At 37.4% G+C, this 26,348-nt stretch overlaps 2 long non-coding RNA genes and 1 other non-coding gene across 7 annotated transcripts; all 3 read right to left on the bottom strand.

Annotated features, from left to right (window-relative positions):
* Positions 1 to 365: 365 nt before the first annotated feature.
* On the bottom strand, positions 366 to 5,607 carry LOC113008414 (uncharacterized). Its single transcript, XR_013902246.1, has 5 exons — positions 5,503 to 5,607; positions 5,093 to 5,410; positions 4,409 to 4,499; positions 1,625 to 1,709; positions 366 to 1,491 (listed from the first exon to the last, which is right to left on the bottom strand). It is a non-coding gene; the product is annotated as an uncharacterized LOC113008414 (transcript).
* A 3,273-nt stretch (positions 5,608 to 8,880) lies between these two features.
* LOC145420999 (uncharacterized) lies at positions 8,881 to 15,343 on the bottom strand. The gene is made up of 5 exons (XR_013902245.1): positions 15,078 to 15,343; positions 14,668 to 14,985; positions 14,493 to 14,583; positions 9,508 to 9,577; positions 8,881 to 9,412 (listed from the first exon to the last, which is right to left on the bottom strand). It is a non-coding gene; the product is annotated as an uncharacterized LOC145420999 (long non-coding RNA).
* A 2,485-nt stretch (positions 15,344 to 17,828) lies between these two features.
* Positions 17,829 to 24,076, bottom strand: LOC145421075 (uncharacterized). 5 transcript variants are annotated; one of them, XR_013902363.1, is made up of 7 exons: positions 23,860 to 24,076; positions 22,189 to 22,311; positions 21,786 to 22,103; positions 21,610 to 21,700; positions 20,339 to 20,413; positions 20,175 to 20,249; positions 17,829 to 18,677 (listed from the first exon to the last, which is right to left on the bottom strand). It is a non-coding gene; the product is annotated as an uncharacterized LOC145421075 (long non-coding RNA). The 5 variants fall into 5 exon arrangements; XR_013902367.1 differs by having other exon boundaries at positions 18,619 to 18,677; positions 20,339 to 20,416; XR_013902366.1 differs by having other exon boundaries at positions 18,619 to 20,249; positions 20,339 to 20,416.
* Between the last annotated feature and the right edge of the window lie 2,272 nt (positions 24,077 to 26,348).

Raw genomic sequence — 26,348 nt, 5'->3', positions numbered from 1 at the left:
CACAATTATATTGCCAATAATTTCTTCTTGTAATTTAGTCACTCATTTCATAAATATAAGATGCACTGGAATGAAGGAAAATTTATCAGCTGAATCTTTGCCCCCAAGAGTTAAAGTAGCTCTCTCAGAAAAGGGGCTCCAATCCTATTCTCAGCTCTTTGGGGAATTGAACTAAACTAGATGTAATAATGCCAGTATTACAGATAAAGAACCAACTGAGAACCAAGAACAAGACTAAATTCACTAAGTAGTACAAAACGTCTTGGTCAGTGAGCAGCTAACTGTTAAAATAGCAATTTGTATAAAATGTCTTCAGACTGGCCGTCGAATTTCACATTAAGCATCATGAACATGTTGGACACAACTTCCAGAATCATTTCACTTTTATTTTTGGCTAAATTCTCAGCAGCCACATTCAAAACAAAACTAGTTAAGTTCAAATGGAGGGTGTAAAAAGCATGACACATGTCTGGAGCCTGGAGACAAACTGATTGGCAATTTAGAATTACCAATTAACGTAACGCGACTAACAGCATGTCTTTGAACTGTGGGAGGAAGTCAGAGTACTGGGAGAGAACATGCAAACTCCACATAGAGAAGTCCCAGCCAGATGGTGGATTCAAACCCAGGACACAAATGTTAGTCCAAATCTGTTTGAAAATCACCAGCAAGTTACCTGGAGATATTTACACAACAGACATAATCTGAATGAGCTTAATTTTATGCTTGTTTTATGCTTATTAAAAAAATTACATATATCCAGTTTCAGCTTTATGAAAATAATCAGGTGCAAAAAGCCTAATTTAATACATTTATGACAAAACTAATATATCTGAAACAGAAGAAACAAGTCAAAGATAAAAAAAAAAAAACAGTCAAAATTAAGATTGAAAATCAAATGTTTTTACACAAAATTTTACTCGTACAGATAGAAAATTAGGTCTACACTAATATAGTGATTTTGTTATTTAACAGAATTAAATTCAAGAGGCCCAGCTTGGTTTTATGAATCTATATGCATGCTATTTGTTAGCATTGTTGTGTACTTGGAATTTTCATTTTTTATAAAATGCTTTAAAACCATAATAGAAATGTGACAATTTTCATTTTTAAGTGTAATGTAAATAATGTAAATAAATTTACATTTCCTTTAGTTTTTTCTTAATTGGTACAACCTCCAGACGTTTCAAAACCTGGTAATAAAAATAAAACTAAACTGCATGGTCAACATAAAAGCAATCATTTGTTATTTTTGTAAATTGATTCTATAAATCCAGGCAGACGCAATGAAAAATGGTGTTTGAGCTTTGTGGTTGAATTATTCTTACAAGCACTGACAATGAATTAAACAGTCTATACTTTGTTTCCTTTTCATCTTCTTTATCTGGACTTTCTTCTTGTCAGCACACCATAAGTCACAGGTTGGACTGAGTCTCTCAAAGTGCTGCCTGTCCTGTACACTGCAAAACTTTGAGGTTGTGGAGGGACCACCTATGGATCGAAAGTGTAAATAAACTTAATTCTTACGAGAAAAACATTAAATAGCAAGCATGAGGGTAGGTAAGAGAAGATATGAGTTGAAACACTTTGTGTGGAAAAAATAAATAAATAAAGTTCCTCTAACCTTTCCTTCCAGCTGAGCATGATACTGGACAAAACTCAAGGTCCTGATCTCATGCAAGCCATTTTTCAGGGTCCTGGTGCAGCATCTAATGAAAAATAACACAGAACGTTATTTTTGTTTCATTTTTATATATGGGTTTAGAAATGATTAAGAATTTGCTGATAGTAAAAATAATCATTATTTTTCAGTAGATATTTTGTTTTTTGACAAAGTAGAGGTAAAAATTTTGGTGAAATGAATGAAAACATATTTTGAGTTCATGAAAAATGAATGTAACATTCAGTTTTGTGTTATATTCTTTAAATAATTCAACTTATTTAACACAGTGAAATTCTGATAGATACTGCTCAGGCTCACCATTAAAACTACCTGCCCAATAGTGTTAAGCTCCTCCCCTTGTGTCACTAAAACATCTTTGACTGGAACAATTGAGTTTGTTCTGAAACCTCAGACTTCAGTCTGATGGAGATCTGGAGGATCTTGTGAGGTTTGCTACTACATTAATATCTTAGGTTCTTTCTTGTATTCTAAATATTTTCTTTATAGGTATCTGTGATATAGGGTTGGTGCTATTTAATCACAGGGTTGGTTATCTGAACCTCCAGTCCAGTCCAGTCCAATCCAATTTTATTTATAAAGCACTTTAAAATACCCAGCACAGGACCAAAGTGCTGTACAGAAAATATGTTAAAAACAATAGAATAACAGAAAACAGCAAAAATAAATAAACAAAAGACGTGATACAGGAAAAAAAACAGCCCTATATTAAAAACAAGATAAAACAGCATAGAATCAACTAAAAATAAAACCAACATCTCACACGGGGTCAAAGGAGAGGGGAAAGAGGTGGGTTTTTTGGAGTGATTTAAAAACATTTAGAGAAGAAGCCTGTCTAATCTCTAAATGCAGATCGTTCCACATTTCCACAGAGCTGCTACAGCAAAAGCTCGATCTCCTCTAAGTTTAGGCTGAGTCCTGGGTACCTTCAAGAGCAGCTGATCAGCTGACCTGAGAGAGCGGGTGGGTGTATAAGGCTGTAGCAGCTCAGACACATCACCTCAGTCTTTCTGTCATTGAATTTTAAAAAGTTAAGAGACATCCAAGCCTTGATTTCATCAAGATACTGAAGTAATGGTGTGTGAAATATGTGCCTTTTTTCTTTAGAGGGACATAGATCTGACAGTCCTCAGCATAAAAGTGCAATGCAATGCCGTGTTTTCTCAGTATAGGACCAAGAGGGATCAGATATTAAAAAAAGAGGAGGGGGACCTAGAACTGAGCCCTGTGGGACACCACAAAAGAGAGGAGTGGAGGACGACACATGGTTACAGAGACTGACACAAAAAGTTCGCCCTGCCAAGAAAGAACTGAAACACTCCTAATGCCCACCCAGTGCTCCAAACGAGAGAGTAAAATGGCATGATCCACTGTATCAAACACAGCTGTCAAATCTAAAAGCACAAGAACAACACAGTCCCCAGAGTCATGTCAAATCATCTTTGAGCAAAAAACTGAACCCCGAAATGCCCTGGATGCATCAATCAGCAGTGGTTTTAGTGTTATATATTATAACTTTATGTAGTACTCATCATGAGTACTACATAAAGTTCTGATTTTTTTACCTCCTGTATTCCTATTTGACCACACCATTTTAAGTTCCTGCTATATTCCACAATATACCTGCCTCTGTCTCCTCCTCTCTGCATGTGAGCTCTTCTCGTCTTCTTTCAGATTATCTTTCTCAAGTATTCAGCATTCCAGCTTTCTTATCCCTCTTGTTGTCTGGCCCTGTTATGTCTCCGAGTGTCTTGTTGAACTTATTTCCTGTGTACCAAACCTTAATTTACGGCAGGGAATATCATCTATTTGGGGAGTGCATCTCAGTTGTTTGTAGCAAAATCTACATGAAGCACGATGACCCTACGCACAGTGAATGCAGACTCTTTGAGAATAACAAAGGTATTTTTCTAGTTGCAGAATGGAAACATGCACGCCGGAGGTTTACCACAAAAAAAGAAAAAAGAAAGAAAAAGTCCCCAGTATCAATGTTAGCTTTGACTCTGACCACCTTTAACCACTTCTTCACGACTCTTATTTCCTCTTTTCACTCTCGTCTGTATAGAAAAATAGGCCAACATAAAGAACAGAGGCTGATTTAAGCCTTTACAGACGTACTGAACAAAAAACTAAACTTGAAAAATAAAAACTATTTCAGCTCAAACTTGATAATTCTGGTGTTCTCCTACCTAAAACAATAAAGCATCTTCATATGAAATAAAAAGGTTGGGTTGAGTAATAAAAGAAACTACTGCCAGATACATTCATTCTGTGTTTTATTTTTTATTGAACACACTCACTGGATGGATGCAGTTTCAGTATTTTGCTCCATCACAGTTTACCATGTTTACTGACAGAGCTGGATGCAATGAGAGATTTTTCACCTGCATTCTTCGTCTGGTATTAACATTCACCCTGCGTCAGTGATTTTGTTATTTAACTGAACTGAACTCAAGAGGCCCAGGTTGGTTTTATGAATCTAAATGCATTTTATTTTTCGATTGTATTGTGTACTTGGAATTTTCATTTATCATAATTTGCTTTGAAACCATCATAGAAATATGACAATTTTAATTTTAAACGAATTACTATCCTATAATATTAGCCATATACATTTATTTCCATTTCACTTTGTCTTTTTCTTATTTGGTGCGGCCAAAGAAAGAAGAAGAACACAAAATAATCACATTCATGCATTCATTATGAAGATAAAAAGGTTTTACTCACCTGTAGAGAAAGACAGCCAGTGTGATGCAACACAGAAGGAATCCAATTGCAGGTGGGAGTATGTGTAGAAAATACTTTGATGAAGTGGATTCTGTATCAAATCAGCAGTGAATTAATATAAATTGCTTGTTTGACCTTTACTAGAAGTGATTATTCCTGTTTGTTGTTCTACCTACCTTTGAGGTTCTCAGACACAGTTAAATTCCATGTAATGCTGTTTACGCCACTTCTGTCTGTTATCTTACACGTATAAAGTCCTTCATCTTCAGGCTGAGCACTAAAAATAATTAGCTTTGTAGGAAACTCATGGTTTATTTTCAGTCTATTAAAGTTTGAATGTGTGCGATTCAGCACAATGGAATAGTGAAAAACAGATCTTTTGTTAGTCCAGGTGATAAGTGTTGCATTTTTCACAGATATGTTGCAAGTCAGTGTCACTGAGTCTCCTGTGGACGCCAACATAGCTCTGTGGTCGTCTGTAAGCAACATGTAAGATTGAAAGAAATAATAAATATATTTCAGTAGAAAATCTGGATAGCTCTGTGGTTTCCTCCAAAAATGTCTAAAGCTTAATGGAGATATTCATTCAATATATGGATTCTGTATCAAATCAGCAGTGAATTAATTTAAAATGCTTGGTTGACCTTTGCTAGAATTGACTGGATCTGCTTTTTGTCTACCTACCTTTGGGGTTCTCAGACACAGTCAAATTCCATGTAAAGCTGTGTAGGCCACGTTTGCCTGTTATGTTACATGTATAAAGTCCTTCATCTTCAGGTTGAGCGCTAAAAATAACGAGCTTTGTAGGAAACTCGTGATTTATTTTCAGTCTATGCAATGAGAAATTTGAATAGGTGCGATTCAGCTCAATGGAATAATGAAAAACAGATCTTTTGTTAGTCCAGGTGATCAGTGTTGCATTTGTCTTGGATATGTTGCAAGTCAGCATCACTGAGTCTCCTCGGGACACCAGCACAGCTCTGTGGTCGTTTTTAACGATCTCTATAGTTTAAAGGAGACAATCATTCAATATAAAATTCTATCTGCACTTCATCTGTAAAAAAGTGAATCTCAAACACAAATGTGCTCTTTACCTGCAAAGACATCCCACATCACTAACAGCTGAACGAAGAGCAGTGCTGCTCGATTTATAGTGAACATCGTGATCATCAGACAGAGAGAGAAACAGACCTGAACTTCACCGTCAGCTCTATTTGTATATGAGGAGGAGCCGCAAAAAAAGAGGAAGTGGTTTGTTGCAGTTAAACTCAACACAAATATGTGATTCACCTTTTTTGAGAAAATACATGGAAAAATACATGTTACATGGGAGTAATTTATACAATATTTCAGATTCACAACAAACTGTCACAGTTCAAACATGGAAAGTGAAGTGGGAATATAATTATATGACAAATAATTGTCTCCTATAATTTAGTCTCTCGTGTGACTCACTTGTGTAGAGAGGCAACTTTGAACTGCAACACTACATCACCACCTCGGAAAATGACACCCAAATACTGTGGTGTGCTTTTACATTGTAAAGTTGGACTGATTGGTTTAATGAAGTAAAAACTGTGTATTTAGGAAATGAATTTCAGAAAGTTGAAGATCTCAAAGCAAAATGAAGGGACCCAAAATTTCCCAAAGTTAGAAATCATATCAGTCACCTCTACCACTGACATTTCTTCTTTTCAGTGTTTTCTTTGGCTCATTCATTCATTTTAAAAATACAAATAGTTTGGGGTGCTCACTAAATTAATACATTTTATTTTCTAATTGAAGAATTTCTCAAGTTTGAATCTTTTATCAATAAAATGAAAGTTCATTTTACCCATTTTGTCTGCACTCAATCACACATTTTATTTATTAGAATTTTTATTTCATTGTACAGTTGGATTTATTTTAAATCTTTCACAAAATATTAACTCGATATACTTCACATAAAATGCTTCTCAGATTGTTTAAAGTGAGTCATCACATTTTTGTGATGTTAAAAACCACTAATAATAAACATCTCGTTCTGTAAATCCCAGGTATTCATCTTAGACACACAAAGGTTAAAGGCCACCTTTTAAATCACATTTATCCAGTTATCACTAACCAACTTGTCAACTTAATAATATAAATATAATCAACTGTCACAATCTGCTGGCTATTTAAAAACATTACATGTTCCACTTGTTACATATATTCATATATATTCTACATTTATGCATTCAAACGTCGTTCATAAGAAAGAATCTTACAGATCAAGTTTGAAAATATGCCAGTATGTATGTTAATATACTAATGTGTATGTTTATCAAACTTATTTTAAACTATGGATTGCTTTTCTTAAAAAGCACATTTTACCTGTAGCATAACTTAAGCAGTTAAGTGAGGATCAAGTTCAGTCATATTAATAAAATATAAAGTGCTCAGATTTAGAGAGATTTACTAAAAAAAAGAATAAAATTGGTACTCAGTGAGCAGAAATTTGATCAAATAAAAAGTTGAAAGGCTGGATTAGTATCTATTAAATGTCACAGTGATTAACAGTGTATCTCGGTTGGACACAATTTCAAGAATCATCCTTTTCAATAAGCAATCCAATTGTAGGTGGGAGTCTGTATAGAAAATACTTTGATGAAATGGTTTCTGTATAAAATTAGAAGCGATGAAGAACTGTAGGTCACTTGTAATGTCGCATGTATAAATGTCCATTCCATCCATCCATTCGCTTCTGCTTATCCAGCTGTCATAGGGCGAGAGGCGGGTTACACCCTGGACAGGTCGCCAGTCTGTCGCAGGGCCAACACACAGGGACAGGCAACCATTCGCACTCACATTCACACCTAGTAGTAATTTTGGATTATCCAATTAACCTATCCCCACAAGCTGCATGTCTTTGGACAGTGGGAGGAAGCCGGAGTACCCGGAGGGAACCCACGCAAACACGGGGAGAACATGCAAACTCCACACAGAAAGACCCCGGCCTCATGGTGGAGTTGAACTCAGGACCTTTTTGCTGTGCGGCAACAGTGCTAACAACCGTGCCACCGTGCTGCACCATGTATAAATGTCTTCAGTGAATAAAATAAATTTAAGGGTTCATGAAGTTTAATCACATAATATTTCAACATACAAATAATATAATATGTCAGTCTTAAACAGTCACTTAAAAACTGGGAGGTTGATTTAAGGTACAGTGTGTAGCTGTAATCTCACCACTAGATGTCAGTAGATAGCAGATTGCAGTCAAATTAATTCTGTGTTTAATTCTCCTCTCATTTCAAGTACATTTAGGGGGGTAGTGTGAATGCTGCAGGCCAAACAACTATAACCGCTGTTTATGTGCAGTGATTCTAGCAGAAGGAAATATTGAAAATCCAAGAGATTATTGTTTTATCTTTTTTTTATTGGATATGCTGCAAGTCAACATCACCAAGTGTCTTGTTGACAACAACACAGCTCTGTACCACTCTCTGATGTAAAGACAAAATAAAAAAATCAATACAAAAATACAAAATGTAAAAACAGAATAGCTAAACTCCAAAAATGTTCATTAACATAGAAAACGTTTGTTCATTTGCTAATTATTACTAAATATTTAAGGACATTTTACTAAACAAACATCCGCTACATCCACATTAATGAACAATAAAAAATTATTATTATTATTATTATACTCAAAATTATGGCACACATATTAAAAAGTATTTCTGTGGGGCAAACAGCAAACGTCTGCACTTTACACTTAATTATTTCTGCAGTGAAACTTCTTTAAAATGCTTAAAAGCAACAAAGAAAACAAAATAATGAACACAAATTACAACACTATTCCCTAAAATCCTGCACAGAGAGTGACCTGCCTTGGTGGAGGTCTGAATTTCCTGAGTGTCTTTTGTTGGAAAATGGTTCAGAGAACTTCAAATCATGTATAAATAAATATACTTACCTATACAGACAAAAGGCTAAAATAAAATTTGGTAGACAAAATTTGAGAGTATTAAAGATGATGACGATCTTCTGATCTCTTCTCATGACTGAGGGAGAAACTGATCCTGATTCAGTGTCCTTATCATTATTTTTCTGCAGAGTAAAGCAATAATGACTCTGACACTCACTAGTCTCCTTCATTCTGCTTAGTGCACAATCCCAGGATATGGTGAAACCCTCCATGCATGGTATGGATGGACTTGTAGCTGTCCTTGATGTCTGCATTGTTGCCTTCTGCCAGTGCAGTTCGCTCAGTTCTGCTTTCCCTCTCTTTGTTACCATCTCACTACACTTCTCCAGTCAGTATGACATCACAGTGTCATTGCTGTATATCCTAGTGGTATGGATCAGTGAGTCTATGTCTCGTTCACTCTTGGCATACAGCTTGATGTCATCCATATAGTTGTGGTGGCTAATGATTGCTTGATTGTGTAGTTGATATCCCTAGCCAGTCTTGTTGATGATCTGGCTAAGGGGATTCAGACCTTCCACACTTGACCACGCACTTGGCTTCAAGTTGGCCTCTAGCATTGTTCACCACATCCCCATTGAATTCCTGATGAAGGCTCTTAGGGTCCTGTTGGTCTTGTATTTCTAGGCATTCCAGGATCTGTGTGAGTCATAGGCTTTCTTATAGTCAGTCAATAGGTTGACAGTACATAGGTTCATGAACCTGGTCTTATACTCACAGATGAAGAAAAGCACTTCTGTCAAACTAAGTGCTCTCAAAGTTGTTACAGCAAAGATCCTTGAGATATAAAAGCTCCCTGGATGGTGATGGATGGTTGGAACTGCTGCGCTCACAGGCAGAGTCATTTGTCTGAGCTGAAGCTGAGGGCATTATAGCCCGGGTGTCCTGCCTCTGATCGCGTTCCCTTTTAGTTTCTGCTCTGACACTGTTCATGTCTGTCAGGAACTGGAAGGTTTTTCAGTTGATCATAGATTGAAGTGATCATAGATTGAATTCAGTCTCTCCATATACTGACTCCTCTGTCTGTTGTTTTTGCAATTAGTGCTGCCACCCTGTGGTTGAGGGAGAGATGTCTATGAAGACAAAGTACAGACTGTACAAAGGCAGAGGCATGTGACAGTGTTAAAGATGGCAACAATCTTCTGACCTCTTCTCCTGACTGAGGAGGAATCTGATCCTGGACGGCATCCTGATTTAGTTTCATCATCATGCTTTTTCTGCAAAAAAAGAAGTGACCAATAATAAAATCTTAGAACACCGCCCGGTGTTTCAGTAAGACAGGATGAGTAAACACTGCCTCATAATGACTAGAATAAACACAAAACATATTCTTTTTTTTGTTTCCTTCCTTTGAAAATTTTCTGATAGTGGATTATTTATAGTGAAAATTATAAATATCTGTTGCTGCTTTTTGATATTTACCAAATTAGAGGTATGAATTATGGGTGATATGTATGACACACACTTTTAATCGCACAATACATAATCTGACAGTTCATAGCAAAGAAAAATGTGAAAATTGTCTTTGAAAGTGAATGTAAACAGTTGCGTATACAGTTATTGTGTTTTTCAGTCCCATTACTGACACATCCCAGTTCTTTAAGTATTGTTATTATTGTGGTTATTGCAGTAATAGGGTTGAATTTTGGAACATCCTGTTATAACAGGATATAATATTCCCAATACAAATGAAAATAGCTAAAGTAATACCACCAGTTCATAAATTACAAGCCTGTTTCTCTACTTTCACAATTTTCAAAAATACTGGAAAAAGTTTTCATTAACAGACTTGACAAATTCATTGATAAACATCAAGTAATAATGGACAGTCAGTATGGTTTCAGACCAACCAGATCAACATCCACGGCATTAACTGAACTAATTGAAAATATCATTAATAATATAGTTCAAAGAAAATGCACAGTTGGAGTTTTTGTTGACCTAAAAAAAAAAAGCTTATTATTTGATAGACAAACAAACAATTTGTGAAGATTGGTGAATATCAATAAGAGTGCCTGGACAGTGTTTGTGGCGTTCCACAGGGGTCAGTATTGGGACCAAAACTGTTTATCCTGTACATCAATGATATATGTAAAACATCTGATATATTACAGTTTGCTTTATTTGCAGATGATACAAATATTTTTTGTGCTGGAGAGAATTCACGGATTTTGGAAATTGTCACACAAGAAATAATTAAACTGAAAATGTGGTTTGATAGCAATAAGTTATTGCTAAACTTGAATAAAACTACATTTGTGTTATTTGGAAATTGTAAAAGAGATGCTGGAGCAAATTGTTGATAAATAATGTTGAAGTGGAGCAAGTTTCTCATACAAAATTTCTGGGTGTGATAATAGATAACAAATAGATAACATTATGTAAAACTCCGAAAAAAGCAATCGGGATGATTACTAAAGCAGGATTTAGAGACTACACTAACATTATGTTCTTAAAATTGAAAATCCTGAGGCTTATGGATCTTATAAAATAAAAAACAGCAGAGATTATGTCCAAAGCCAGATATAATATGTTACCGGGAAATGTACAAAGGATGTTTTTTGACAGAGAAGAGGACTATGATTTGAGGGGAACATTTAATTTGAAGACTCTTAAAGCACAGACAAGAGTTAAAACCTTTTGTATTACCATTTGTGGAGTAAAACTGTGGAACAGTTTTCCTGTGGGTACAGCAATGTTCAAGCATTAGTCCGTTCATAAAGATGTTTTGAAACGTGCTTTCGGAAGAATATGAAACTGATAAAGCTGATGAAGATAGTATATATAACTATGCTAAATTGTATCTGAATTATATCTATCACTGTAGCTATGGTTATACATGTCCTTCAGCCTGTCTTTATTGTGTGGGGCTAGTGATGAGGGGAAGTTGGGGTAACATCGAATATGTTGATTCAATAGAGTGTTGAGCGTGGGGTAGGGATTAATAAGTAAGTACATACGTCTTCCTACTGCATTTTGGACTTACAGTGGTATGCAAAAGTTTGGGCACCCTTGATAATTTTCCTTCGTAAATCACTGGCTATTTGGATCAGCAATTTCATTTAAATATATCATGTAGCAGATGAACACAATGATATTTTATTGTCACTGTTACAAGAACAATGAAAGGCAGTTTGGCATCTCTCCATGTGTGTGAAGTACACAGTAGCTTAAGTATTAAGTAAGTAGATGTTCCTTTTACAGAAATAACAGCCTCTAAACACTTCCTATAGCTTCCAATGAGAGTCTGGATTCTGGTTGAATGGATTTTGGACCTTTCGTCTTTACGAAACATCTCCAGTTCACTCAGGTTTGATGGTTTCTGAGCATGGACAGCCCGCTTTAGGTCACACCATAGATTTTCAATAATATTCAGGTCTGGGGACTGAGATGGCCATTCCAGAATGTTGTACTTGATCCTCTGCCTGAACGTCTTAGTAGATTTTCAAGAACCTGCTGATACTGACTGGAATGCAACCCAACTTTAGCAAGATTCCCAGTACCTGCACTTCAGCCCCACAGCATGATGGAACCGCCACCACATTTTACTGTGGGTAGCAAGTGTTTCTCTAGGAATGCTGTGTTCTGTTTCCACCATGCATACCGCCTCTTGTTATGTCCAAATAACTCAATTTTAGTTTCATCAGTCCACAGCCCCTTATTCCAAAATGAAGCTGGCTTGTGTCACTGGCTTGCACAGTGACACCATCTGAAGCAAGATGATGTTGTAGGTCTTTGGAGCTGGTCTGTGGGTTGACTCTCACGATCCTTCGCCTCTACTTATCTAAGATTTTTCTTGACCTGTCACTTCCAGCCTTAACTAGAACTGTGCCTGTGGTCTTCCATTTCCTCAATATGTTCCTCATAGTGGAAACTGACAGCTGAAATCTCTGAGATAGCTTTTTGTATACTTCCCCTAAACCATGATGTTGAGCAGTCTCTGTTTTCAGGTCATTTGAGAGTTGTTTTAGGCTCCCATGTACCCACTCTTCAGAGAAGACGCAAAGAGGAGAAAAACTTGCAATTGGCCACCTTAAATACGCTTTCTCATGACTGGATTCACCTGTGTATGCAGGTCAAGGGCCAATGAGCTTACCAAACAAATTTTATGTTCCAATAATTAGTGCTAAATGTATTCAAATCAATAAAACATCAAGGGTGGCCAAATTTATGCACCAGACTAATTTAGTTTAAGTAACTGTTGCACACTTTCTATTTTTATATATATATATATATATATATATATATGTGTGTGTGTGTGTGTGTGTGTGTGTGTGTGTGTGTGTGTGTGTGTGTGTGTGTGTGTGTGTGTGTGTGTGTGTTGCAGTATTTGAACGGTGTAATTTATTTAACACAATGAAAGTACGATAGACATTACTCACACACAATATTAAAACCACCTGCTCAGCATTGTTTCGATCCCGTTTGTCCACCAAAACATTCATAAAACAGAATAATTCAGCTTGTTCTGCCACCTCAGTCCTCAATCTGATACAGATCTGAGGAGGTTTTAAGGTTGAATATCTGAGGTTCTTGATTGAGTTCTCAAGATGTTCTTCAGAGCAGCCTGTGAATTAGGAGAGTGGGCAGTCTACTAATTCACAGGTTTATTGTTTGATCTAGAGTTCCCTCAGTCCACATGTGAAGTTGTCTTTGAGCAAAATACTGAACTCCAAATTACTGTGCATGCATCAATAATCACAAATTATATTAGATTTTTAAGCATAGTATACACGAGTGAATGCAGTTTGTTGTATAGGTATGCAGTAAAATTGAGGTCACTGCCACTGAAGTATGAAACCATTGTGCATTTTTAGTGTGTTTATTTTCTGTTCCTGTTTTATTTTGTACTCCTCATTGGCTCTCATTTTTGATCTTTCACTTCCTGTATTCCTGTATTACCCCACCCATGTGAAAATCTACATGAATGGAAGGACTCAAAGATTGTATTCTCCAAACAGAGACAACATACACATGAGACCCCATATAACCTCTGGGATCAAGACCTAACCCTAACCCACTATGCAAAGTGATATTGGAGTCACGTTTTTCATATGTCATTTTTGGACGTCAAATTTTGATACACACTGAAGGGGTTGTTTTGTAATGTCTGATGTTGATGTCCGTAGGCCCGCCATGTACAGGCTATTTATAGTCCAAATGTGGTCGTTGTGGACAGATCTTATTTTTATACTGCTTCTGTAGTCCCATGTTTCCAGAGGGTGGAGGGCATGTTTCCTACAGGCTAGGAAGTTATTGGAAAATGATCTAGAAAAGTATAACACTTTCTGAAATGGGATTGATCATAACAGTTATGTATGAAGGAATGCAGAGCGATTAGCGGACATCTCCAAGATGACGCAAGCTCTTGAGCTAAAACAAAAGTGCACGTCTATAAAACATCCAGTGTTTAGTGGGACGACGTCTTCTTTGTTATTTTAATGGGTTTTTTTCCAAATGTATGATGAATCTGTACAGAATGAGTTCAGCTTGCATTCTTTTGTAGTTGTAGGATGTAAATGTACATGTTGGCGAAGGGTTGCCTCAGAGAAAAGTGAATGACAGCTTTGACTCTAACCACTTTTAGCCAGTTCTTTACTACTGTCATTGACACTTTTTGCCTTGTTGTATATAACAATAGCCCCCCTGCAAGAAAGCACAGCGGGCTGATTCACAACTTTAAATTCAGAGCAGGTTTGCGGTGCTTACAGAAGTAGTGAAAAAAAAAGTCTGAGCTCTTTCATCCTTGAAGTTTTCAAAGATAGATAATAATACATCATCTTATTAAATAAAAACTTGCATTTAGCAATGAAAAAGATCTGAGCTTTGTGCAATGAGGCACTGAGCCTGTGATCACTAATGTAATGATTTGCTTTAAAAACATCATAGAAATATGACAATATTAATCATCACATCTATGAACGCAATGGTATAAGCCACAATATCACATTTCTATTTCCCTCTTTACTTATTTAAAACAAACTTTAAACACTTTCAATGTAGGAAATAGAAAATAGGAAAATAGTGCTTTATAATCCAATCAGTCATACATGTACTGAGAACACTTCTACAGACAAACAAAAAATAATCACATTCATAAATTCATTATGAAGATAAAAAGGTTTTACTCACCTGTAGAGAAACACAGCCAGTGTGATGCAACACAGAAGGAATCCAATTGCAGGTGGGAGTATGTATAGAAAATACTCTGATGAAGTGGATTCTGTATCAAAACAGCAGTGAATTAATTTAAAATGCTTGGTTGACCTTTGCTAGAATTGACTGGATCTGCTTTTTGTCTACCTACCTTTGGGGTTCTCAGACACAGTCAAATTCCATGTAAAGCTGTGTAGGCCACGTTTGCCTGTTATGTTACATGTATAAAGTCCTTCATCTTCAGGTTGAGCGCTAAAAATAACGAGCTTTGTAGGAAACTCGTGATTTATTTTCAGTCTATGCAATGAGAAATTTGAATAGGTGCGATTCAGCTCAATGGAATAATGAAAAACAGATCTTTTGTTAGTCCAGGTGATCAGTGTTGCATTTGTCTTGGATATGTTGCAAGTCAGCGTCACTGAGTCTCCTTGGGACACCAGCACAGCTCTGTGGTCGTTTTTAACGATCTCTATAGTTTAAAGGAGACAATCATTCAATATAAAATTCTATCTGCACTTCATCTGTAAAAAAGTGAATCTCAAACACAAATGTGCTCTTTACCTGCAAAGACATCCCACATCACTAACAGCTGAACGAAGAGCAGTGCTGCTCGATTTATAGTGAACATCGTGATCATCAGACAGAGAGAGAAACAGACCTGAACTTCACCGTCAGCTGTATTGATATCTGAGGAGGAGCCGCAAAAAAAGGAAGTGGTTACTTGCTGTAGAGTTGAGCTCTGAACTAATGTATGTGAATGTATCACCATTTGTTGAAGCGATAATTTACATTTAAGTAATGTATGCAATGATTCAGAATTGTCACAACTGAAGTATATTTCTTCCAGAAACTTAACACAATTATATTGCAATTAATTTCCTCTTGTAATTTAGTCACTCATGTCATAAATGGAAAATATAAGCTGCACCTGAGTAAAGGAGCATTTTTCAACTGCTAAAACTGCATCTGCATTGTTAATCAGTCTTTACCCACCAGATAAAAACTGGACCTGCAATGATTTTCTTGCATTGCTCAGTTTGTGACACAACTGTGATTGTTCTGCTTTATGACTGTGAAGTAGAACAATTAACAACAGCAGGTCATTTTTATGGAAGACATTTAGATATGTCATAATCAATAGTTCACTGTTACGTGACTCAATAAAGAATTATTATTAACATTAATATGTTTTCTATTAACAGTCATGTATAAATATTCATTAGCAGCTGACTGATGACATTTCATCTCAGGACTGTGTGATTTTGAACAAACTGTTCTTGTGTAGTGACTTCCTGACTTTCTGCTTTTGCTGTGTTGCACGTGTTCTGGTGAAAATGTGGATGTTTTGAGAGCTAAATAACTAAACGTTATCAGGACCTTTCAGGCTCTAACTGATAATGTCAGCGATAATGTCTAAAAGGATCTGCTTAAACATCATAGATTGAATTCAGCCTGCCACCTCACTGGTGTGTTTGTTATTTTTACAACAAGCAGTGCCACCCTGTGGTTGAGAGAGTTGCTGCCTATAACATGACAAACATCTTCTGTTCTCTTCTCCTGAGGGAAACTGATCCTGCTTCAGTGTCCTCATCATAATTCTTTCTGCAGAGTAAAAGTAGTGACCAATAATAATATCTTAGCACTTTCCAGGTGTTTCAGATACCTAAATATATGAGATAAGATTAGTAACACTGCCTTATAGTGATTAGTATAAACACAAGAGATTTTTTTTCTGTCCTTCACTGTGAGGATTTGATGATAACGATGATTTTTATGGTGCACGGGTTCTGGTGAGAATGTGAATGTTTTCAGAGCACAATAGCTAAACCTTAGCAACACCTTTCAGGTGTTAAATGTAGAGTGTAAAACCACAGTTGCAAGAGTCAAACACACCTCCTCTTGCTGTGTATAATGCTCCCCTTAAGCTTTGTTTGATAACTGAATTAAAAACTGTTTCATTAGAAACCCTGGTGATGTCAGTGACATAAGTCTCTTTACACAATCACACATATTGTCCCACTATTGACACTCTGGTTACCACCTCAAACTTTTTTGTTTTTATGGTTTTTGTATGTTGTTTGTTTGTTTTTTTGGTAATGCATTTGAAAAACAAAAACAAATTTCATAAACTTAGTGTGTGAAATTAAGAAAGCTGTGTCCCACAGGTCTGAGGTGAATAGCCACATTGCTATAAGCTGATGGGACGGAAACAGTAACTCAAATAACCGTTGATTACAGCTGAGTTATGCAGAAGAGCATCTCTGAGCACATGATATGTCAAACTTTGAAGTAGATGGGCTACAGATCGCACCAGTTTTCACTCCTGTTAACTAAGAACAGGAAACTGAGGCAACAGTTAGTACTGGCTCACCACAGCTGGGCATCCAAAGATTGGTGAAATGTTTCCTGATGAGTCTCTATTGCTGTTATATCCAAATAATAATGGATACTTTATGGTGGTGGCTATAACATGGTGGATCCGTGCTGCCTTTATCAGCAGTTGGCTGAGGAAGGCTGCTGGTGTTGTAATGGTGGGAGGGTCTTTGTAAAAACTGAGCGAAATGTCCACAGCCAAGATGAGTATTTTTTGTCCACCCCTTTATGACCACAGCGTACCCAATTTCTGGTGCCGGCTTCCAGCAGGGTAACGCACCAAGTCCAAATCTTGTCAAACTTTTTTTTTAAACATGAAAATGTGTTCAAGGTACCAAATGCCCTCCACAGCTTCTTGTGGAGCTTCCTGTGAAGGGCATTTGAGACTTCCTGCCATTCAGGACATTTATCTTCAGCGATGCCTCCATAAAGCACACAGCATCATCAAGGACGACAGCCACCCAGCACATCAGCTCTTCTCCTTGTTACCATCTGGCAGACGTTACAGGAGCCTGTCGGCTCGGACTACAAGACTTAAAAACAGTTTCTACCATCAAGCCATACGACACCACAACACTTAAACACACACAACAACTCCACAGGACGCACTCAGAAGCTACCCTGCAGCTTCACAAGTACTCTGTTTAATCTGCACTGGTCACTCCACTTTATTGATATTTATATTTTAAAAAAAGTGCAATACTGTAACAACTGCCATAAAAAACAAAAACTTTTGTACTGTTTAGTTTGTACTGCTGCTTATTTCTGTGCAATATCCCATCTGCCCCCCCCCCCCATTCCTATTTAAGATTTTCTTTAGTTAATCACTAGTGTGTACATATATTTATATATATATATACACACATATATATATATTTAGTCAGTTAACTGAAAATCCTTTTCCTTTACTACATTTTATTAATATTTTGCTCTTTACTATTTTTCTATTTATTTTTTATTAATTTATTTTATTTTTTTCTACTGTACCATTCTACTGAGTGACTGTCTTCTGCTCGTCAAATACATTTCATTGCGATGTTGACCCTGTGCTAACTTGCATATGACAAATAAAACTGAAACTGAAACTGAACTGAACAGTTAGCATGTCTGTTGACCAGAGCACTTTTAGGATGTGGTGGGATGGTAAAGTCACATCAAGGAGCTTACAAATCCGCACAAATATGCTATCATGTTCAACCAAAAGCCCATCACCCCTGTTGCCATGAAGAATTAGATTAGCTCTGAAACAAAAATTACCATCTAATCTGATACTAACAAGGTGTACCTAATAAAGTGGCCAGCTAATAGTGGTCAGTTAAGTTGTATATTCGCAATAAAACTGAGGTTTTCTAGATTTTCAAAATAATGTTAAACATTGTATATGTGTTTGAATGCAAGTGTGCGTGTGTGCGTGCGTGCGTGCGTGCGTAACACTCTTCAACGTATGATTTCCATCTTTGTGGCCTTGCTGTGGAAAATGACACCTTATCGTGCATTCTGCTCTACTGCAGGTTTAAAGTGAGGAAAGAAAATGTTTTTAAAAACCTTATATGTTCAATGGAAATGGTGTTAGATAATGCAAAACCTAATAAATAACTGAACCCGTTTGAAAAGTCTAATCAGATCCCAAAATGACTCACTAATTAGGAAACTATGTGTTATGAGTAACAGCCTGCATGACATACAAAAATGACTTTTGTCTATCCACCACACATGCAGAACAAGGGTCTAGCAGTACAGAAGGTGCTTCTCGTTTCCTTTATTTATGCCCACACACAGGGTCTCACACTGCAAAGAAAGAGTACAAACAGGAAATTCACACTTTTCAAAGGTGTTGGAGAAAAACACTATCAGTATATTTTAGTTATTATAGCCTCATCGTGAATCACAGGTATGCTAAATATAAACATGTCATTTTTCTTCTACTAGGTGTTGTAATCGATTCCAATTAATGTTCATTTTATCAATAGATCACAGTGTTTGTTATTATTCTCAGAAACAAGTCCACTACAGCATCAGGTACACTAAAGACAGAGGAAGTTCTTTAATCGTATTGTGTGGCTGCAGATCGAGCTCTAATCACCTTTCTCCTACCTCACAGGCAAAGCACAGTGTGCACCGTGTGCTTTCAATGAAAACAAATTCTGTTACTAAACTCGGAAAATGTGCATCAAAAACTTGTGCTGTACCTGTGAGGACATGGCACACAGCTAAGCATGAATTAAAGAGAATGTCTGATTGATCTGGATCAAACATGATTACAGACAGACAAAGTGAAGCTTCACTTCTACGTGTGCTTTTCAAGGTGATGCCAAGAACAGGAAGTGGTTACTTGCAGGGGACAAAAAAGCAGTTCATTTAACGATGCATGAAGTTTAAGCACATGACAAATTAAATCATAATCAATATAATATTTAAACAATAATTCGATATAAACTAGTTATAAACAAAACATTATGTAATATATAACTATTACAACAAGTGTTCCGGGAGCACAAACCTCCACCAAGGGAGCAGTTTTTACATTTAAGGGGATAGTACTTTTATGAAAGTTTGACCCTATTTCACTCATATCCTTTATATGTTGTCAACACAACCAATGGTAGCAATAAACAAAGTTTTAAACAGCTCCGTATTACACTTGTAAGAATCATCATTAAGTTGACCTTGAAGGCCTCAGTGGACATAATCAAAATGTTAAAGGATCGTTAACATGACCCCACTCGTGAAGGTTTTATCAGAATTTCTTTCAAGTTATTTTGTTTACAGATGGAATAACACTCACACACACACACACACACACACACACACACACACACACACACACACACACACACACACACACACACACGCACGCTATAAAAAAAAAATATACACAATCACTCTGGAACAAGCTTATAATGAAGACCTAGATGGAAAAAACATTAACGAGCTTGAGCTGAGAATACATTATTGTCATAACGTGAAAACTTTAAGGAAAATTCTTGAACATTTAAGTTACACTTGGAGTCGACTTGTTCTGATTCACAGTTTCATGTCATCCCTATTTATTTGGTAGACCTGCAGTTCATCCTGTCTCTGAAACAACATGTTTAGTTCCCTTCTCGTGTTCTTTAATACAAACCTTCTTCTAATTGGCTGCTTCGTGTAAGCAGAGGGATTTGTTCTATTGGCTATAGTAGCACCGTTGTCCTCCCTCTGATGGTGCCCCCTTAAAATCCCCTTCATTAAAACTTTTTGTGTGGATTGTTAATCTGCTTAGACATTATCATAGATTGTATTCACCCTCTCCATATAGTGATGCCTCTGCTTTTTATTTTCACAACAAACAGCGCCACCCTGTGGTTGAGGAAGAACTGCCTACAAAGACAAAAAGAGAAAAATAAAAATCAGTGCAGGTTCTAAGATAGAAAATAAAGGCAGAGACATGTGAGTGACCATCTTCTGACCTCTTCTCCTGACTGGGGAGGAAACTGATCCTGGACCAGATCCTGATTCAGTGTCTTCATCACAATTTGCACATCCTACTGTAAGAAACACAAAGCATGCAATAAACACAAAACATTTGCCAATGTGAGAAATTAAGTAATAATTTTTTAACATCATAAATCTGATAAATACTGTTCAATCACAACATTAAAACTATCTGCCCAGTATAGCTCGCCCCTTGTGCCACCAAAATGTCTATAAGCAGGACAAATGCGCGTGCTCTAGCACCTCTGTTATGACAACAGATTAATGTCTTTGTGTTCTCAAGATTTTCTTTAGCTGTGGCTCAGGTAGGTGCAGGTAGGTCTATTAATTTCCATGTTATTTGTTTAGTCCCGAGTTCCCTGAATGTCCTCATCAGGTCATCATGCACAAAATACCAAAAGCTAAACGGGCCTACAAGCCTCCCTTGGATGGAGTATATCAGATTTTTAAAAAGCATAAATGTGTCTGAATGCAGTTTGTTGTATGGAAATGCTTTTCTCAGTAAAACTGAAGTCACTGCCACCAAAGAGTACTTGTGAGAACCCTGCAGAAACTTTAGGCTGCATGTTTTGTTCCGTTTTCTTGCATTATTTCTGTTCCTGTTTTATTTTGTACTCATCATTCTCTCTCATTTCTCATCTTTCACTTCCTGCATTCCCTACCTTTGTGGTTTCCTCTCATAATGTGTTCTGTACCTGCCTCTGTCTCCTGTGGACTTATAAACTGTGAGTTCTTGTCCTCGCTGATAATCCTTGCATGTATTCAGCATTCAACAGTGCAGTCTTTCCTGTTGCATGACTCATATTTTGTTGGATTAGTTACCAAACCTTGATTTACAACAATAGATATCAGATATTTGAATATTTGATTCTGAACCTATGGATTCTGAGCTCTTTCGGTCTCTGCTCCATAGAAAGATACATCATCAAAAGGCTCTGATGGCTGATTTAGTCAATGAACACCAAACTACACTCCAGTTCTGTCTTTTATCTAATACGGTGCAACCTTCAAATATATTTCAAAAGCTGAACATATAACTGAGACTAAACGGTCTGGTCAACATAAAAAAAAAGATCATTTCTAATTTGGTGTAAAGTGGGAAAAAAAGACAAAATGTTACAAAGCGTGTGAGATTATTGATCGAATCAGTCTAACCAGTCTTAAGCAGTACTGATTATTCAGAACTATCCTCGATTACATTCATGTATTCATTCTTACAATTAAGTAGTTAAAAGGTTTTACTCACCCACAGATAAAGACAGCTAGTGTGATGCCACATAGAATGATTCCAATTGCAGATGGGAGTATGTATAGAAAATACTTCGATGAAGCGGAATCTGTATAAAATCAGCAGTAAATTAATTTCAAGTGCTTGTTTGACCTTTACTAGAAGTGATTAGCTCTGTGTTTTGTTCTACCTACCTTTGGGGTGCTCAGACACAGTTAAACTCCATGTAATGCTGTATATGCCACTTCTGTCTGTTATGCTACATGTATAAAGTCCTGGATCTTCAGGCTGAGCACTAAAAATAATTAGCTTTGTAGGAAACTCACGATTTATTTTCAGTCTATGAAAAGAGAAATTTGAATGGGTGCGATTCAGCACATTGGAATATTGAAAAACACATCTGCTGTTGGTCCAGGAGACTAGGGTCACATTATTATGTCTCATATTGCAAGTCAGCGTCACGGAGTCTCCTCTGGACACCAGCAAAGCTCTGCGGTCGTCTTTAGTGATTCCTATAGTTTAAAGGAGTTAATCAATTAATATAGTCATCGGTAATGACAAATTTCGATAACAGGATGAACATAATTATGTCTGTACCTGCAAAGACATGCCACATCACTAATAGCGGAATGAGAAGTGCTGCTTGGTTCAGTCTAAACATCATGACCATCAGACTGAGAGAGAAAGAGAACTGAACTTCACGATCAGCTATATTTGTATCTGAGAAAGAGCAGCAGGGGAAAAGGAAGCGGTTAGTTATTGTATTGCTAAGAACTGCCTGCGTACTTTTTTCACACGAGACGAGGTACGAGGAGGAACCCAGGACCCCTGCACCAACGTCAGGTCTTACAGTGGGTCCAAGGATTTCATCCTTCATACGTAATGGCAGTCAGGGTGTCACTGTCTAGCCTGTATAGGTCTGTGCTTCCCATCCATGGCCATGCCTCCCTAGACCATCACTGACCCACCACCAAACCGGTGATGCTCCACAGCTTCTCCAGACCCTTTCATGTCTGTAACATATCCTTGGGATCATACTGCTCTAATCTGTGGAAAGCACAGGGCACCACTGGTGGATCTGCCAACTCTGGTCTTCTATGGCAAATGTCAGTCAGGCTCCACAATACCAGGCAGTGAGCACAAGGCCCATTAGAGGATGCCAGCCCCTCAGGCCACACTCATGAAGCTTCTGATTGTTCAGCCAGAGACATTCACACCAATGGTCTGGAGGTCATTTTGTAGGGATCCTGCAGTGCTTGGTGCTCTTTATGTTTAGTTATGTTATTTTATTTTTTTGAGGAGTCTATATAATGATTCCCTTCAGCAACAAATTGTAACAACTAAATTGAGTATAATTATAATTAAGTGTTCTCACTTAGTTTTCCCTTCACTAAATAAATGTATCTGTGTTGAAGATGCTCCAAATGTTATATTATATAAACCTATCAAGCTAATGGAAGTTTAAACTAAGTACAAGTTTAATATTGGTCTTGAGGTTCTAAACGCACCCATCATGTGTGGCATAATTCTGATGGAAGAAATTATGACAACCGTGTCAAGCATGTGTAATTTCCTTCTTTGCGGCTTTGATGTGTGAAATGAGATATTATAGTAAACTTCGCTCTACTGCAGACTGAAAGTAAGCAAGGGGAAGTTCAGGGCAATCGGGTTTAGATAGATCACATACTGATCCATTGATTAATGATTAATTTTGAGTACTTTTAACTTTTCCATTCCAGCAAATGCAATGTAGATAAAGAGTTTAGCATCACTACCCAAGAAGCTTTTCAATTCCTTTATGTCTGCCCGGTCTTACAACCTTAACTACAAAGAAAGCACATGAACAGGACACAGTGTGTGTGTGTGTGTGTGTGTGTGTGTGTGTGTGTGTGTGTGTGTGTGTGTGTGTGTAATTAAAGAAGTATTATTGCTTTGTAGGCAGTACATGACTGATGACATACTCATTGCTTGGTTGCACGCATGCCCTCCAGTTTGTGCTATACTGCGCATGCGCGTTCTTCCCGCATTACTTTATTTGTGTACTTGCTGGGCCTGTTTCTCCAAAATGCTGTGTTAATGATTGCGGCCTATGGTTAACAGCTGTCAACCAGAGCACCCGGTCATATGTGCCAAAGTGAGAGCAGGTTCAGCTTAAAAACAGGAAAATATATATATGCAAATGATTTATTGTCATCTAATTTTGTCTCATTAGGTTAAGCAAACCATCCCCAAACTATTCATCACTGAACCATGATTAGTAGTGATTACCTGTTTTGCATTGTTTATCCCTCCCCCCTTTCTCTCTCGTATTTGCAACTGTGAAAAAAGAACAATATTGTGCATACTTCAGTGAAACACAAGTCCTTAAGAACAATTATCCATTTCTGTAGACCTCTAGCATGCAATCAATCAATCAATCAATCAAGGCTTTATTCGCCACGTGCAGGTTGCCCTGCAGTGAAAATAGGACACCCCCCCCCCCCCCCCCCCCGACACATAGATATCTACTACAGGAAGCCTTTAACCCTTAACCACATACTAAAACACACATATAAACATGCACATGCACCAAACACCTTTCTATCACTTCAGAGGACTTCAAAGTGAGGTACATTTATTTTCCGGAAGCATATTTAAATTTTTGTTCCCCACATGTTTCACACACACCCCTGCAAACATAAGAGCTGCCTATGACTCACGCTTACATTTGACTTATACAGGCCTCAGAGAAAGATGTGATAGAAAAACTGTGATTAAACAAAACTCCAGGAGCAAAAAAAAAAAAAAAAAAAGGAAATAATTAAATGTGTGTATGTGTGTCTGCGAGTGTGTGATTCTCAATGACTGTGACTAGTTTCTGACCCTTTCAGGCATTGATGGATGATCGTGAATATTCGAGATGCCTCTTGGAAAGCCCCTGGCAGAAAACGGGGAGACATCAGAAGAGAAAATACCTCAGTTCTCTGTTCTGAGCGCAGCTTGATCCTCTCACATGTACGTGCACAGTGAATGAATTTAAATCTTCTATGAAGAAGACAGTTTTTATAATAATAGCTTGGAAAGAAAGAGCTGTTGTTGTTGGTTAGCTTCTCTCAGTTGCTTGCAGAACATGCTGTAAAAGTCTTTTGTTTTTCCCACCACACTTATCTGTTTTGGTGTAAATATGTACGTTTGTGCGTGTGTGTAGTACAACTGATAACACCTGTATCAGCTTTTGCAGAATTTATCAATCAAACACTTCTGGGAAACTATATTTTTGCATTTTTTCTACTGATAGCTTTTTATGTTGCCGTTTTCACAGTGTTGCCTTCTAGAAAGAGATTGTGAACCTCCAATGCGGTTAGCGCTCAGGTAGATTATGGTTTCAGGTAAATAACTGTACAAACTGCTGTTGCTGTTCAATACCAGAAAGCCATCTTTTGCTTTGTGTAATAGGCTTTGATAGCCTCAACACAAAAGTGCAGTTTCGCATGGAAAAATGTTCCCAGTGAGTGATCTATCTAGCATTGCACTTTTAGAACCTCATTTTATTTATGATGCACAGTTCAATAAGAGTTATGGGTTTTCTATTGTGCTTTGTTCTGTTTTGTCAAACCCATGCATGCTCATGCACTGAAGTAACCACAATGCATGATGACTGATAGCACTGCTGTAGCCACATAACTTCAGAGATGGTGTTCTCATTCCTTACTAACCTCACACACAAAGATTTTTATCTTCACATTTTCAAACTTGCCTTCAGTCCCATCTGACACTGACTCAGCTGATCACCTGAGGCCCTTTTTGTTATGTTCCCTCTTGCTTTCAGTGCTGGACAGCAAATTCTCTCTTTCCCTCCCTCTATCTGATTTTCTTTCATGCTTTTCTGTTTTCTTCTACCCAGTGTGCATTTTCTTGCAAGGGGATAAGTTCTGCCAGGATTGCCAGCTCTCTTAACAGGCATTCCCACTGGTTCTCCACCTGACATACCTGCTGTTGAGCATCTTGATCAACAGCAGGTGTTGATAATCTCCACTTACCTGAAATTTTTAAGGTCTGGTTTATTCACCCTCTGTTCACCAGATTGCTGCAGCAGTACATGCAGCATCACATTCAGGCACACACCTGTTTCTAGCTCTGTGTTTATCTGGGTATTTACCTTGGTTTTTCCTGTTCCCTAGGGCCCCCTGCTGTATCAGTAAAGTTTGGTTCTGGAAATAAACTTACCTGGAAACCATGCTCATTGTAGGAAAACAAAATGTCCTGCCTTGAAAAATCTATTCTGGGGTCTCCAACTCCAGGCCTCGAGTGCCGGTGTCCTGCAGGTTTTACATGTGTCCTTGGTCCAACACAGCTGATTCAAATGGCTAAATGACCTCCTCAACATGTCCTGAAGTTCTCCAGAGGCCTGGTAACGAACCAATCATGTAACTCAGGCGTGTTGACTCACAGTTATATCTAAAATCTGCAGGACACCAGCCCTCGAGGCCAGGAGTTGGAGACCCCTGATCTATTCTTTAGAAATGTTAGCGAATAAACAAGGATATTTACCAACAAAATGGAAAAATGTGATGTCTGCATGTCATCTTTTCTCTGGTCTTTATCCAGCCAAATCTCCTCACCAAGAAAAGTGTTGTTTACAGCAAATTCTGACCCTAGTTACTGTTGCTGTCCTATTAGCTTGAAGCTATCCGTCCATTCTCCTCTAAACTTTGACCTCAATAAAGCATTTTGCCAAAAGAACTCACTGGATATTTTTCTCAGACCATTCTCTGTAA

This window comes from Astatotilapia calliptera, chromosome 16 (genome assembly GCF_964374335.1).
Source record: "Astatotilapia calliptera chromosome 16, fAstCal68.1, whole genome shotgun sequence".
In the NCBI taxonomy this organism is placed as follows: Eukaryota; Metazoa; Chordata; class Actinopteri; order Cichliformes; family Cichlidae; genus Astatotilapia; species Astatotilapia calliptera.
Note: the sequence above shows the minus strand (reverse complement) of the source record. Positions and strands in the feature narration are given on the sequence as shown.